The sequence below is a fragment of the Lissotriton helveticus genome, chromosome 9 (assembly GCF_964261635.1).
Source record: "Lissotriton helveticus chromosome 9, aLisHel1.1, whole genome shotgun sequence".
Taxonomy (NCBI): domain Eukaryota; kingdom Metazoa; phylum Chordata; class Amphibia; order Caudata; family Salamandridae; genus Lissotriton; species Lissotriton helveticus.
The window spans coordinates 644,454,469-644,468,241 of NC_136070.1; positions in this window are offsets into that span (position 1 = coordinate 644,454,469).

A 13,773-nucleotide genomic window follows, 5' to 3' on the forward strand; every position below is an offset into this window, starting at 1 on the left:
GAAATCATCGAAAAGTACAGAAAATAAATGTAAAAAAATGTAAATGTACCAATTTGAAAAAGTTTTTATTTAAAAAAAATAATATATATTGAAACTTATTTTAATAACTTTTTTCACATTTTTAATTCAGTTATATTTTTTTTAATAAATAAATCTTTTTACTACTGCATTTTATCTGTCCTATTTATATCCAAAAAAAATCTAATTATTATTATAATATTTACTGTATTTTTATAAATTTGTATGAGTGTAAATATCCGTGTTTACCTAATGTTATATGTTTTATAAATGTATGTAACATTTACTAAAATTAATAAATACAGTTTTAAAAATAGTACACTACCCTACACAAAATCCCTATTTCTCCAACAACCATTTGACACATTATAAGTGTTAAACTCTCATAACTATTCATTTTAATCATTTGAAATATTATAAAATTAATATTAATAATACAATTAAATTAATACCCAGGTATTAAAATTAATGTATGGATATTAATACAGTCCTCCACCCTAAACCCCTAATTGCCTTGTATCCTCTGCCAGAGCATGGTTGTTGCACCTTCATAAGTATTCATTTTAATTATTGTAACATTATAAAAATTATTTTTAAAATGAAACCAATTAATACCTAGGTATGAAAATTAATATCTCTGTGTTAATACACAACCCTACCCAAAAACCCTAATTCTCCTACATCCCGAGCCAGAGGGTGGGTGTTACAACCTCATAAGTATTAATTACATTTTATTTTAATTACAGAAATTAATATTAAAATCAAAACTCATTAATACCCATGTATTAAAATTAATACCCAGTATTCATATACTGCCCAACCCAAAACCCCTAATTACATTGCACTCTCATAAATAGTCATTTTAATTTTTTTAACAATACAATTATTTTTTTAAATAAAACAATGTAATACCCAGATGTTATACGCCTAATTCTCTGACATCCTGTACCAGAGAGTGGATGTTACACCATCATAAGTATTAATTTTAATTATTTTAAAATTACTCAAATTGATATTAAATTCATAACTGATTGATAGCCAGGTATTAAAAGTAATACTTGAGTATTAATACCCTCCCCCACTCAAAACCTCTAATTCCCTTGCATCCCATGCCTGAGGATGGGTGTTACACCCTCATAAACATTAGATTTTTTTTTATTTGAAAATTACTATTAATAATACAATAAAAACGTATTAATAGCCAGGTATTAAAATTAATACACTCCCCAATCTAAAACCCTAGCTCCCTTGCATCCCTTGCATCCCGTGCCAAACAATGGGTGTTTCACCCTCTTAAGTATTAATTGTAATATTTGTAAAACTACTAAAATTAATATTAAAATTAAAACTGATCAATACCTATAAAATAAAATTAATACGTGGGTATTAAAACACTCCCCCACCCAAAACACTTTTTTCACTTTTTTAGACAGTTATATATTAATTAAATACATTATTAATAAATCAATATTAATAAATCAATCAATTATTAATAAAACAATAAATACAAAAATTCAAGACCACAACTTACCTAAACCACTTACCTAAAATCGCATTGTAAAAGCATGTGTTGTAATATCATATGCGTTGTAAAGGCACGTGTTGTAATAGCTTGGATGTAATGGCATATGCATTGTAATGGATTAGTTGTAAAGGCATTACGATGTAATTCTTCCTCGAGTTCCACCCGCTCCCACATGGAATCTCAATATTGTATTAACAAGATTAATGGGTCCTCCATTTAAGCCCCTTCACCCCTGCCCCCTCCAGTTTTTATCCTGGACGGTAACATTCCTAATTACTACCACTTCATTCAGATGTGTCATTAAGCTTTAGGCATTCACTTTAGAAGAACCTTTCTTCCAAGTACATAGGGATCATTTTGTGTACATAGGGATCATTTTGTACTTTGTACCAACCCAAAATTTCTTCCTAAGGTGGTCTCACAATTCCATCTTAATCAATCTATTGAACTACCTGTCCTTTGTCACCAACCTGATTCAGTTGCAGAAAGGGTTCTCCATACCTTAGATGTATAAAGAGCTCTCATTTATTATATTGACAAGACTAAATCATTTAGGGCCCCATTAGGATGCCACCCTAGCATTGTTCGGACCGGCCGCCAGCAGTGCGGCGGTCCTGCGCCACCAAATTAGGATGCGGCCGCCACCCTGGCGGTCTCATTCCGAATTGTTAGCATTGCGGCAGGTGCTGCTGTTAGCAGCACCCGCCGCAATGCCAAAAATACAATCAATCAATTTCAAAAGCTTTATTCGACAGCATGTCATAAAAGCAGAATATACATCCTAACACAAACATTATAAATACTACATAACAAAAAAAATTACAATGTTAAAAAGTTATTAAATCTTTATAGCTGTCATTTGTAAGATTACATTTTTTTTTAAAAGAGTATTTTAAAACAGCTAAAATTATACATAAAACGAGATCAATCATATATTTTTATAGATGTCTTAGAGTTCATTAGCTAACTTCTAGAGAGTTTAAAGTGCAAGTGCGTATAATCCAAGCCCACCTTAGGAATTTAGAAACGGCAATCGCTATACTGGGTGAGCAGTCTGTCTCTAGTATCCTTAGAGCCTCCATATACCTCCGGGTGCCCAAGTTGATACACATTGGTTTTATCCACTTACGACGAGGGCTTGTGTAAAGGGGACATACAAATACCATATGGGCTATGTTCTCAGTCAAATCTTTACAGTTATGACATTTGTCATCCCAGATTGCTGACCATTTATAGCTGAAAGCTTTTACAGGTAGGGTTTCAGTTCTAAACTGGAAATACAGCTTTCGGTCAAACTGACCCTCTATATTATCCCAATAAGCCTCACAGAGTGGGCGAGGTTTAAAATCAAGGAAGCGTCCTGTTAGATTAGTGTTTACACAGGTACTATGGGTGGACATCCAAATCATTTCCCAATACTTTTTTTTCAGGATTATTTTTGATGGGAACCTTAAGACGTCTGCATCTTCCCATAGGTGGTCTAGCTCCAGCTTTGTTAATAGGCCCCTTATCTCTTTAAGCCATTGGATAGAATGAAAGCGATCTGCCCTGATGATATCCTTTAGTGCAAGGGCATAATGAACTAGTTCTGAAGTTGTCCAGATACGCCTCCAATATAGTAGAGGCCATAACCGTGCTATATCCTCAATTTTTTCCTGCCAAGATCATATAAAAGCGGAATGGTGGGAGTACTTTAGGGGACTCCGACTAAACAGCGTAGAAATGTGTTCTCCGCCATTGTTAGTTGGTTCAAATGATTAAATCCCCAAAGTTCTGAACCATACAAAGAGGCACTTATAACCTTCATGTTGTAGATCTCTAGGGCAGGGGTAATTGGCTTGGTAAAAGAAGCTTTGTGCTTTGTGGCTAAGGCACCCGCAAGCTGGTGAAATTTTAAAACAGCCATGTCAATATGACTTTTCCAGCCCATGTTACTCTGGAGAGATATTCCTAAATACGTAAATGCCTCTACCTGCTCTAGTGGAGTTCCATTAAAACTAATTGTACCTTTGAAGGTTTTCCGCTGATTCAGGAACATGAACTTGGTGTTTGAGGTGTTTATCTCAAGTCCACGGAGTTGACAAAATTCTCCAAACGCATTTACAGCCTTCTGGAGCCCACTCGGGGTCCTGGAAACAATCAACGTGTCGTCTGCAAACATGAGAACAGGCACGGGGGCCCCAGCCAAAAATACATGTTGTGCATCACTATGCACAACGTGGCAGGCACCGCGCGGTGCCTGCCAACTTGTGCATGGCAATGAGGGGGAGTACCATAGGTAACCCCCAAGTGAAGCCTCCCAATCCCCCCCACCCAAATGGGGGCCCACAATGGGCCCTCACAGCATTTCCCGCCAGCCTTTCCATGGCGACGAAGCCACCATGGAAAGGCCTTCACATCACACCATCCTTATATGGATGGCAGTGCCTGCTAGGCATTGCCACCATATTAGGGGTCAATTCCGCCCGGGCGGCGAAAAAGCAGCGAACGCACTTGGCATCCACCACAGAACCCCCCGCCATTATAATATGGCGGGGTTTCACTCGTTACGATGTTGTAGCAGTCGCCACCACTGGCACGGCGGTGGTGGACATTACGACATCCTAATGAGCCCCTTAGAAAGTAACAACAGGTATTTGTCTCTTTCTCAAAACCTCACATGGGAAGGGCCATTTCTAAATCCGGCATTGCACGCTGGATTGTTAAATGCATCCAAACATGTTATACTAAAGCTAAAAGAACTTTACCCATTCCTCCTAGAGTTCACTCCACTCGCAAAAAAGGAGTTTCAATGGCCTTCCTAGGAAACGTATCCATAGCTGATATATGTAAAGTAGTTAAATGGTCTAGCCCATATACATTTACTAACATTACTTAGTAGATGTACTGGCACGCCAAAACGTCTATGAGGCTCAAGCAGTCTTAGGAGCACTATCTCAAGCAGCTGTAACAGGTTAACCACCGCCTATTGAGGAGAACTGCTTCACAATCTATGCTAAGCGCAGCCAGACATGCCTCGAACAGAAAATGTTTCTTACCAAGTGAGCCTCTGTTTGTGGCATGTGGTGCTGTAGATTCACATGTGCCCACCCTCCTCCCTGATCACTTGTGAACGTTAGTTAGTTTCACAATTGCTTCACAAATTCCTTGTGCATGGACATTACCTAATGCTACGCTTTACTTCAAGTTCTATCCTCACCCGTCATGTGGGAAAATAATCTAACAATGGAGTTGATGACCATGCGCATTACCAGCAAGATGAGTAGTCATAATACCTCCTGACTCAAAATACTTTTTCGAAGAACAATAACTTTCACACATCCAAGCTCAACACTAGATGGCAGACTTATGCTAAGCATGTGAATCTACAACACTACATGCCAGAAACAGATACTTATTGAGTAAGTAACATTTTCCACTAGCGGCACTTACTATGATACAGGCACCGAGGGTGTGGTATTTTCCCTTCTATTGCGCCTGCTGGTGAAAGTCCTTGGGATCAGGCAATTAATTACACGGCGTCATTGCTCACCAACGGGTTAGACCATGGTGCTTTTATTTTTCCATTTTTATGGTTATCATTCCGGTTTAAAAGAGAGTGGTGATGGACGGAGCATCTGAACCAATCAAACACTCACACCCAGTCAACAGATCTGGGTTTAATCCATCACCGTTCTTTAGCCCACTCTGCCACCCCAGTTCAGACATGGCCATATGCAAATCAGTCTGACCCTGTGCCTCATGGGAACAGTCCAGCCCGAACTGCCAAGCCATGCCTTCCCTGGACCGGAAACAAGCTTCCGAGGACCGGTTTCTGGCATTACATTCCGGTTTATCCCCAATATTCCTAGTGGATCTTTAGGATGGCAAATTGCATTTTACGAGTGGCACAATTTACTTCTCGAGTGTCGCTGACACTGGTTTAAAAAAATCTTTTGCCGGGTAAGTTCACATAAAATATTTTATTAATAGTTTTGTGTTTCTCAGAAGGAAGCCACACTGGCAGTCTTGGACAGTCAGCTTTAGTCCTTTCCGATTTGTATTAATACAGAGTGGCAGGGTCTGTTTTAAGAGGGAAGTGCTGGTTATGAACAATATTCAGTCTCCCTGTTGCCAATATCCGAGCAGAGGTGTGATGCATTTGGACCCTATGAACCACATCTAAAAATGCGTATAGGATGCTTGTTTCCAGTCCAGCGAGGACCTGGCTTGGCAGTTCGGGCTGGACTGTTCCCATGAGGCACAGGGTCAAGACTGATTTGTATATGGCCAGTTCTAAACTGGGATGGCATGGTGAGCAAACGAATGATGGATTTAACCCAGATCTCTTGACTGGGGTGAATATTTTGATTTGTTCTGCATTCCGTCCATCAATTGTGTGTCTTTTGATTTATTAAGGCATGGAACGCGATGTGAGAGGTGGACCTATGCAGCTGCCTGGTGCCTTATTACATAACAGTATGTTGGATTGCCTTTGGAATGTCTTTTTCGGATTAGTAATTTACTTTTGTGTTTAGTTACACTCCTTCCGCTTATCTCCTGATATGATCGCCATCATTATGTGGTTGTGTAGAAATGGATGGGTTGTAGCGCTGCAGGATTGTTTGTTGAATGCTTTTGGTACGCTATAGGGTCTGGATGCACTCGCCTACCTTGGCATGGACTTCCCAGCTCTCTAAATTTGGGTCCTGTTTCCTTAAGTGTCGTCTCACATTTATGTACAAACGTGTTTTTTGGGCTACTATATGGTGTCTACATAGATAACCTGATTGAACGGCCATTGGCCCTTTGATGATTATAATCAACGTAACTACGGTATGTAACGGGATTCGTATGATCCACGTTCATTCAAGCATATATATAAATAAGAGTTGATTGATTAAACCAATTTAGGATACCTATCTCCTTCAGGTGAATTGATGAGATAGTTGTTGCGATCCTGGTCCTCGCTTTCCTCCATCAGCCATCTCTGATTGAATTAACTATAAAGTATTGCTTTACACCAAAACATAATGGAACGTTAATAGTTAAGAGTGGAGTAGTGTGGCTCACTGGTTAGAGGCAGCAGGCCTGAGAGCAGAAGTCAGCCTGGGACCAGGGTTCAATTGCCGACGCGGCAGGGTTGTGGACCTTGGTCAGCGGACTCGATAATTCTCGCTTCGGTGCTTACTCTAATCAGGGGTTCCACTCGGCAACTCTGGGCATTAGCTTGCCTAATCTCCACAACGGCCCCACCAATTCCGGGGATGCCTGGCTCCACCTTGGGGACTCCCAGCAAGGGACCATCCCACAGGGAAAGCCAGGGCGGGTTCCCCAGAGTTATACAGCGCCGGGACGCCCCGTTGCTGGGGCAGCTGTGCGCTTTACAAGTATACTACATTTACATTTAATGCATGACTTGCACCTAATGGAATATATGAAGAAATGTGACATGCGTTTCACCACAAAATAATTACACTTATTACAACCAGTAACTCAGCAGATTGCGGTTATCCTTTTCCCTTCTTTTGGTATTTATTTACAATATTCCCATTTTAACTCTCCAAAAAATCCAAGAAGGGAGTGGCTATGGCCATAACTTACATATTTGTATCTGTGTTGTATATATGTGTATTTGCTTGCTTTTACGCATTTAATGCCTTTATTGCTTATCACTTTTGAGGCGAGTTTACATTTTGGTGAGAAATGGTTGTAGGTGGTATGAGTCCCTGTCCTTGGGTTTGGAGCAGGGTTTCTGTTATGTGATTCTTTAGTGGACAGGTTAGATGTATTGTGTGGTAACGGTTGTCTTTTGTGGAATGTTATATGCACACTCAGCAAGCACATTGTATTCATGCACTGTTTATGTCTCATTATTTTAGAGCCCTGAAAAAGTCCAGTCTTTGGATGAAACGCCTTGACTGTTTTGTGCTGGAACCCTTGGATGTTTTATACAAGCAAAAATAAACAGAAGAGTTGGAAATATTATATGGAAAATTGATTGGGGCAAATTTTTGTGAAAATACCATTTGTGGTGTACTACTAGTTGTTTTGGGAGTAAATATGTTCAACAGTCATAGTTTATTGAGCTAACTGCAACTGCTTATAACCTTACATATTACATCACTCATGACATGTTAGATAACATCATAGGTGACTTCTGTGGTGACCTCGGAAATGATGATACCTTAGCATTGATGACATCACTGGTGACATCTCAAATGACATTACTGATGACATCATCCAATGGACACAAAGTTTTCTATAACTTTTCGTTGTGGGAGGTATTCATTCAGTAAGGTACACCTAGGCCCAATTTTCCATAACCTCTGTGGTACTAATGGGCGTAAATGTTCACAACAAGCAGAATATGAAGCACGTATGTGAAATCACTCACATTAAGTAGATATAATTTCCTTTTTTAGTAGTATTGCAGTGCATGAGAAACGTAAAGGCTCTCTAGAGATTAAGGGAATCAGCAACTTTTGAAATCTTGAATACCGTTTAAAAACAGTGAGCAGCTTGACATCTGTACATTAGCCAATGTTAAAGCATGCACAACCAGGCACTATGGACACAGTTAGTAAAAGTACCCAGCAAATATTCCTGAAATGAGCAGAATGGCGTGCATCATTTTGACAGCATTATAATCATACTGTGGGTTGAACCATCTGTGAGTCTCCCGTACTTTATAAATTATACAACAATGTATAATGTCTCAGAAGTTTCACTGAACATATGGAGTAAAATATCTGCACTTTGCAAATCTTAAGTTTATATGAAATTGTTGGTAGGACTACCTGAAAACTCTTTAACGTCAGCATGGGCACAGAAATTCACATGTGAACAATTTAATGTAAGGAGAAGCTTTTGTTTTTCGCACATGTTTTGGCAACAGACCTTTGTATTACCCAAATATTTATTTGAAACGTATGTGGCTTGCTCTTAAAACTTAACTTGTAGCTAAAGTGTCCACCATGTAACTTTTACCATACTGAATCAGACTTTTTCCAGTACTCTACTGTTTTTTTAAAAATAATTGTTATAATTTCTTTTTGGATTTTTTACAACAATGTACAATAGTGCATTCAAATTTTTCTGCATGGTACATATGTCTACATTTAAAACAAGAATGCCATTGCTGTAGAGCCTGTGTTACCAAATGGTATCCCACGAGTGTGCAAACAAAGAGTGAGTGCAATTCCCACTTAAAGCACCTTAGCAGACCACTGTTGTGTTCTGGAGGGCTCAAAAGTATGCCTCTCGTCAATGCGGGAGTGAGTTGTGTGAGGTTGGCTAGTAAGTCTGACACAGCACCTCTTGCCATGGGTATTTGGGTTAATCCTGCCATCATCATGGCATTATACCCTCCCCAATGCATATTCAGATGTCCCAAATCTCCATTGTCAGTCGTGTGAATCATCCTTCTGCACCCTCGCTCACATACTTCAGCAAGGGGCCCCAGAAGTCCTGTGGACGGGAAGGCAATGGTAAGAGCTCTGCAAAAGTAGTCAGTTGTTCCCTGCAATATGTTAGGTTTCTAGGAGAGTAGAGTCTGCTTCCTATGGTTACCCCCACTTTTTGCTGTGATTCTCTGGTTTTTCGACTTTAGTATGGCTGTGGACCTGCTAATCAGGCCTACAGCCTAGCTGTTCTCTCTCTAAATTGATACCATGTACTTTAGGTACATCCCAGATTGGTTACTGGGTCACCCTTGTGAGACCCTGTATAGTGTACCATAGGTACCCAGGGCATAGGTGCACCCTATGCCTACCAAGGGCTGCGGCATGTATTGTGCCCCCCCCTGGTTAGTCTTCCGAACTGACACCACAGGTCTGTTCTTACAGCCTGGGTAAGGTGGTGTAATCACCCCTTACTTAGATATAGTATACCTATATCTATATACCTATATAGACACATATTAACCTATAAGCCACTCCTATGGCAGACCTCGACAATCCTGGTGGTAAAGTGCTTGGTTTTGTGTGAGAGGGTGCCCTAGCATGAGCTGAGCCCCTCTGCAGCTTTCGAAACCATCTCTATAGCTGTTCTATGATATAGTCATACCATATACTCCTAAGTGCATTATAAGCCTCGCGGTTAATGCTAACTTTGGTTTGACTTTATCAAAACATGTCGTGTAAGGTGTCAAACACTTTGGAATACTACCCCCCCACCAGTTCTGGCGGCGGGGGTAGCATTCTACCCTTCTAGAGGGAGAAGACATGTAGTTACTGGTAAACCCGGTCAAAGTTAAACAGAGCCCCAGCTTCACAAAATGGATGCTGCTGCCACAGACACGAGTCTGCGCTTCTGCTGCTGGATGAAACTCCGGCAGGGGAGGCTTAGACAATAGATTTCCTGTCTAGGGAGGTGCTGGCACCTCCCCAGAGAGGCTTTAGTGTATTGGGGCAGGGAGGGCTGCATTCAGTGAATGCTTTCCAGACACTGCCTGGGGCACACAAGGTGCTCCATGCATTTACCAGTTCAAACCGGTTGCTGGGGCACTCAGCCCCAGCTCTGGCGTGAAACTGGAGACTCCCTCCCCAGGTCCACCCTTACGAGGGATCTTAGAGTTAGTCCAACCCCTAAACTTACTATAAGTATAGAACCCCAGTCCCTAGGACTTTAGATTACCCTGGACGAAACTCTGCAACGTATATCCAGGACCTTCGACATTCCATTTCGACTGGAAGATGGAAGAAATCTCCCTTGTGGTCAAGGAGTGACCACCCTGTTCAAACAGGTACCAACAGCATCTTTGCTGGTCTGCATTTTTTAGGCTCCCGCTGGATCCCAAAGAGTCTGTGACACAGGACATGGGCTTCCAGACATCTCTGATGCTGACCAGCGATCCCTGTAAAGCTGAGACCAGTGGCAGACACAAGAGACGCGGGACCGGAACTCCTGGACATCCTGCATGTTGCTACCTGCATCAACTTCCCGAGGTATCCCAAAGTTGTGCATGGGGGTGCTTGAAGCCCCAGCCCTGTGCACCTTTTGCACCAAAGCTCAGAGGCCCACACTCCACGAGTGTCCTGTGGGCCCACTTTGTGCATTTCAGCTTGACGTGTCTTTGTGGTTCCTAGTCCATTGGCTATTGAGCCCCCAAGAAGACCAATCCTTGATTTAACTTGCTTTCCTAATTGCTTTAGGCTTGCTCCAACTTTCCTGCAAAGGAGAAGTTCCTCAGACCTTGCTGGTCTGCACCAAAGCCAATCTTGACATCCTGCATGGATTGCGTTTACCAAGGCTTGTTGGGTCCAATCCGGATACCAATACCGCAGTCAGCTAGATCCTTTGTTAGACAGCTCGAATCCAGCTCCTGGTTGTCGTCAATGCCTCCTGGTCCCTGTGGCTAAAGAGACAAGCTTCACCTTTTTACCTGAAATCACCGACATCTGGTGGCATCTTCCTATCGCCGCCCTGGTCAATAGCTAGTGGCCCAGACTCTGTCTCCTCTGTTTTCAGGTTCTTCACATCTCGGATCCACCCTTAGATCCACCTGGACACGTTTCCTCTGGTCGCCTGCAGCACTTCTTCGCAGCTCTCCATTGGAATCGACGACGAAACCCGAAACCTATGCACCCGGCTTCCCTGGGTAAGGTAACAAGAGTACTCCAGTGCTCCCGTGGGTCTTGACTCTCGAAGTGTCCTAGTCTAAAAGGGTTCCATCGTAGTTCACCCAGAAGTGTCCTTAAATTGTAAATTTGTAACCTGTTCGTTTCCCATAGAAAGTCAATGGTAACCCGTGGCTGTGTTTAGACACTGCACGTGTCTCCCGTGGGCCTCCTATATCCTAACCTTTGGTTGATCCTAGAAGCCCCAGCGATTCCACAGGCCCCAGGCCTGCTTTCTAACTCTCCTGTGGTTCTTATACCACTATTTTAGTATATGGTTTGTGAGGCCCCTAGGGCAAAACGTATACTGTGCAACTTATTGTATGCTAATTAAGTTCCTTGTATTGTACTTTTACCTCTGATCTCATAAAGAGTGCAGATGGGTTGTGGTTAGAATAAATACATATATATTTGATATATACCTTGTGTGGTGTGCTTTCATTTGGTACTCAAGAAATTATATATGGTAAAACAACTTGCTTAAGTCGTCTCCAAGTCTTAGCCTGAAGGCTGCTCTCAACAGCTACCACTAGGATAGCTTTCTATAAGGTTGACTTTATAACCTACCATCAATAATGGTCGATTGGACTGGTGCAAGGTGCCCACTAGAATAGTGGACATGATATACCAGGCCAACCTCTCACAAGGTTATTCAGCCATTCTTTAAATTTGGGGACCTGCCCTCGACTCCATCGGCATGCAACCCTGCGTTTTGCCAAAAGCAGCCCCAGTGAGATAAATTTTCTGTGTGTGGCCGGCAGTTCTTCTGTGTAACCTAGGGATGCCATGACCGGGGTGAGGGGAATGAGGATGCCCACAACGCGGGACAATGCAGTCACCACCTCCATTCAATACCTGTGTATCGATCCACATTGCCAGCTAGGTGTAGAAAGCCCTCTCCCTCCTGTCCGCATCGATAACAACGGTCATCAGGTCTTAATTTGTATCTATAGAGTCTTGCCGGTGTGAAATACACACAACTTAAAAATTTGAAGTGTATAATGCGCAGCTGGCTACTGGCAGTTATCAGGCCTGTTTGTTTGCAGCAACAGAGCCATTGCCCATCAGTGAGTTGTGTGCCCAGCTCCAAATGCCAGTCTGTCCGCGAACCAGTCTGTGCGTCTGGTCATTCTGTTATGGCGGCTCGGTAGAGCCTGGAAACCACGTGAGCTGGTCCTGTCGCTTGTAGTAAGCCGTGAAGTATAGCTAGTGGGGGGGCTCATGTGGAACGGTGGGCATGGCCATTCTGATGTCATGCCTGAGTCTTATGTATAAAAAAAATTCCAGTGGTTTGATGGCCTCTTCATTCAGTAGTAGCGCACATACATAATATAGCTCGATATCCAGAGCCCCCTCGTGAAAAAAGGCTGCATGAGTGTGGTCCAACGCACCCTGGGTTGTTTGCCTCCCCATGTCAATCCAATTAGCTGAGTTTGTAGCATAAAGAAGAAAGAGTGTCCAGGAGAGTAAGGTATGTTGAGGTCCCGCTAATGATAAGGGAAGCAATGTCCAGCAAGATATTGAGGTCATAATCAAAGTGATGACAGTGCCATAATTTTCTCGCAGCGTTTTCTCCCTATCCGTGGATATCACCACTCCCAAGGACTTTACCTCTGAGTTGCACTACGTTAGTGGGTAATCTAATGCAAATGGTGGGGTATTAGGAGTAAGGGGAAATATCTGAAATTTGCTCCAATTTATATTTTCCCCAGATAATTCTCCAAAGGGGATGAACTCTCTGAGTATGGGATTTAAACTGACTTGTGAGTCTCGGATGTAAGGTTAAGTCACTGGCATAGAGTAACACTTATAGATGCCAAGTGGGGTATCACAGTGCGCATTATCTGTGGTGTTGTCGGAGTTTGGCAGCTAGTGGCTCAACTGCTAGGGCAAGCAGGAGAGGTGATAGGGGGCACCCCTGCCTGCTGCCTCATGAGTTGGGGAAAGATCTAGAGCAACGGCCATTGATCTGTATTGTGGCTCTCGGTTCACTGTAGAGCAGGCAATCCAGGATAGAAATGGGGGGGGGGGGGTAAATCCCATTCTCCGCAGTACTGCAATCATATCATCCCATTCAAGCGAATCAAAGCCTTTGGTGGGGTCTAGAAAGACCGACACTGCAGCTAGGTCAGGATCTATGTTTTGTATCAGAGCGAATATAGTACGTAAGTTATGGGAGGTGGCTCGCCCCGCTATCAACCCTGCTTGGTCCGGAAGGACCAATCCCACCATTAATAAGCTTGGCCTATTGGCAAGGACCTTAACTAGTATTATTGCATCGCAATTAATTAAGGATAGGGGCCTATAGGCATTGCATGTGACGGCAGTCTTCCCCGGTTTAAGAATGGCAATGATAAATGCTTCTTGCATTTTTATTTATTTTATTTATTTTGCATATTTATAGAGCGCTCTAATACCCGGAGGTGTCCTGGCGCTAGAAAGATAGACTGGTGTAACGGAGCGTGCTTACTGAGTGAAGAGCCATGTTTTTAGACCTCTTCTAAAGGCCATCAGATTCTGGGTCTGTCTGAGCGCAAGTGGAAGTTTATTCCAGGCCTCAGCCGCCCCAAGAGAAAAGCTCCTGCCTCCCCAGCGAGCTTTTTTAATTCTGGGGACCTTAACCAGAGCCAG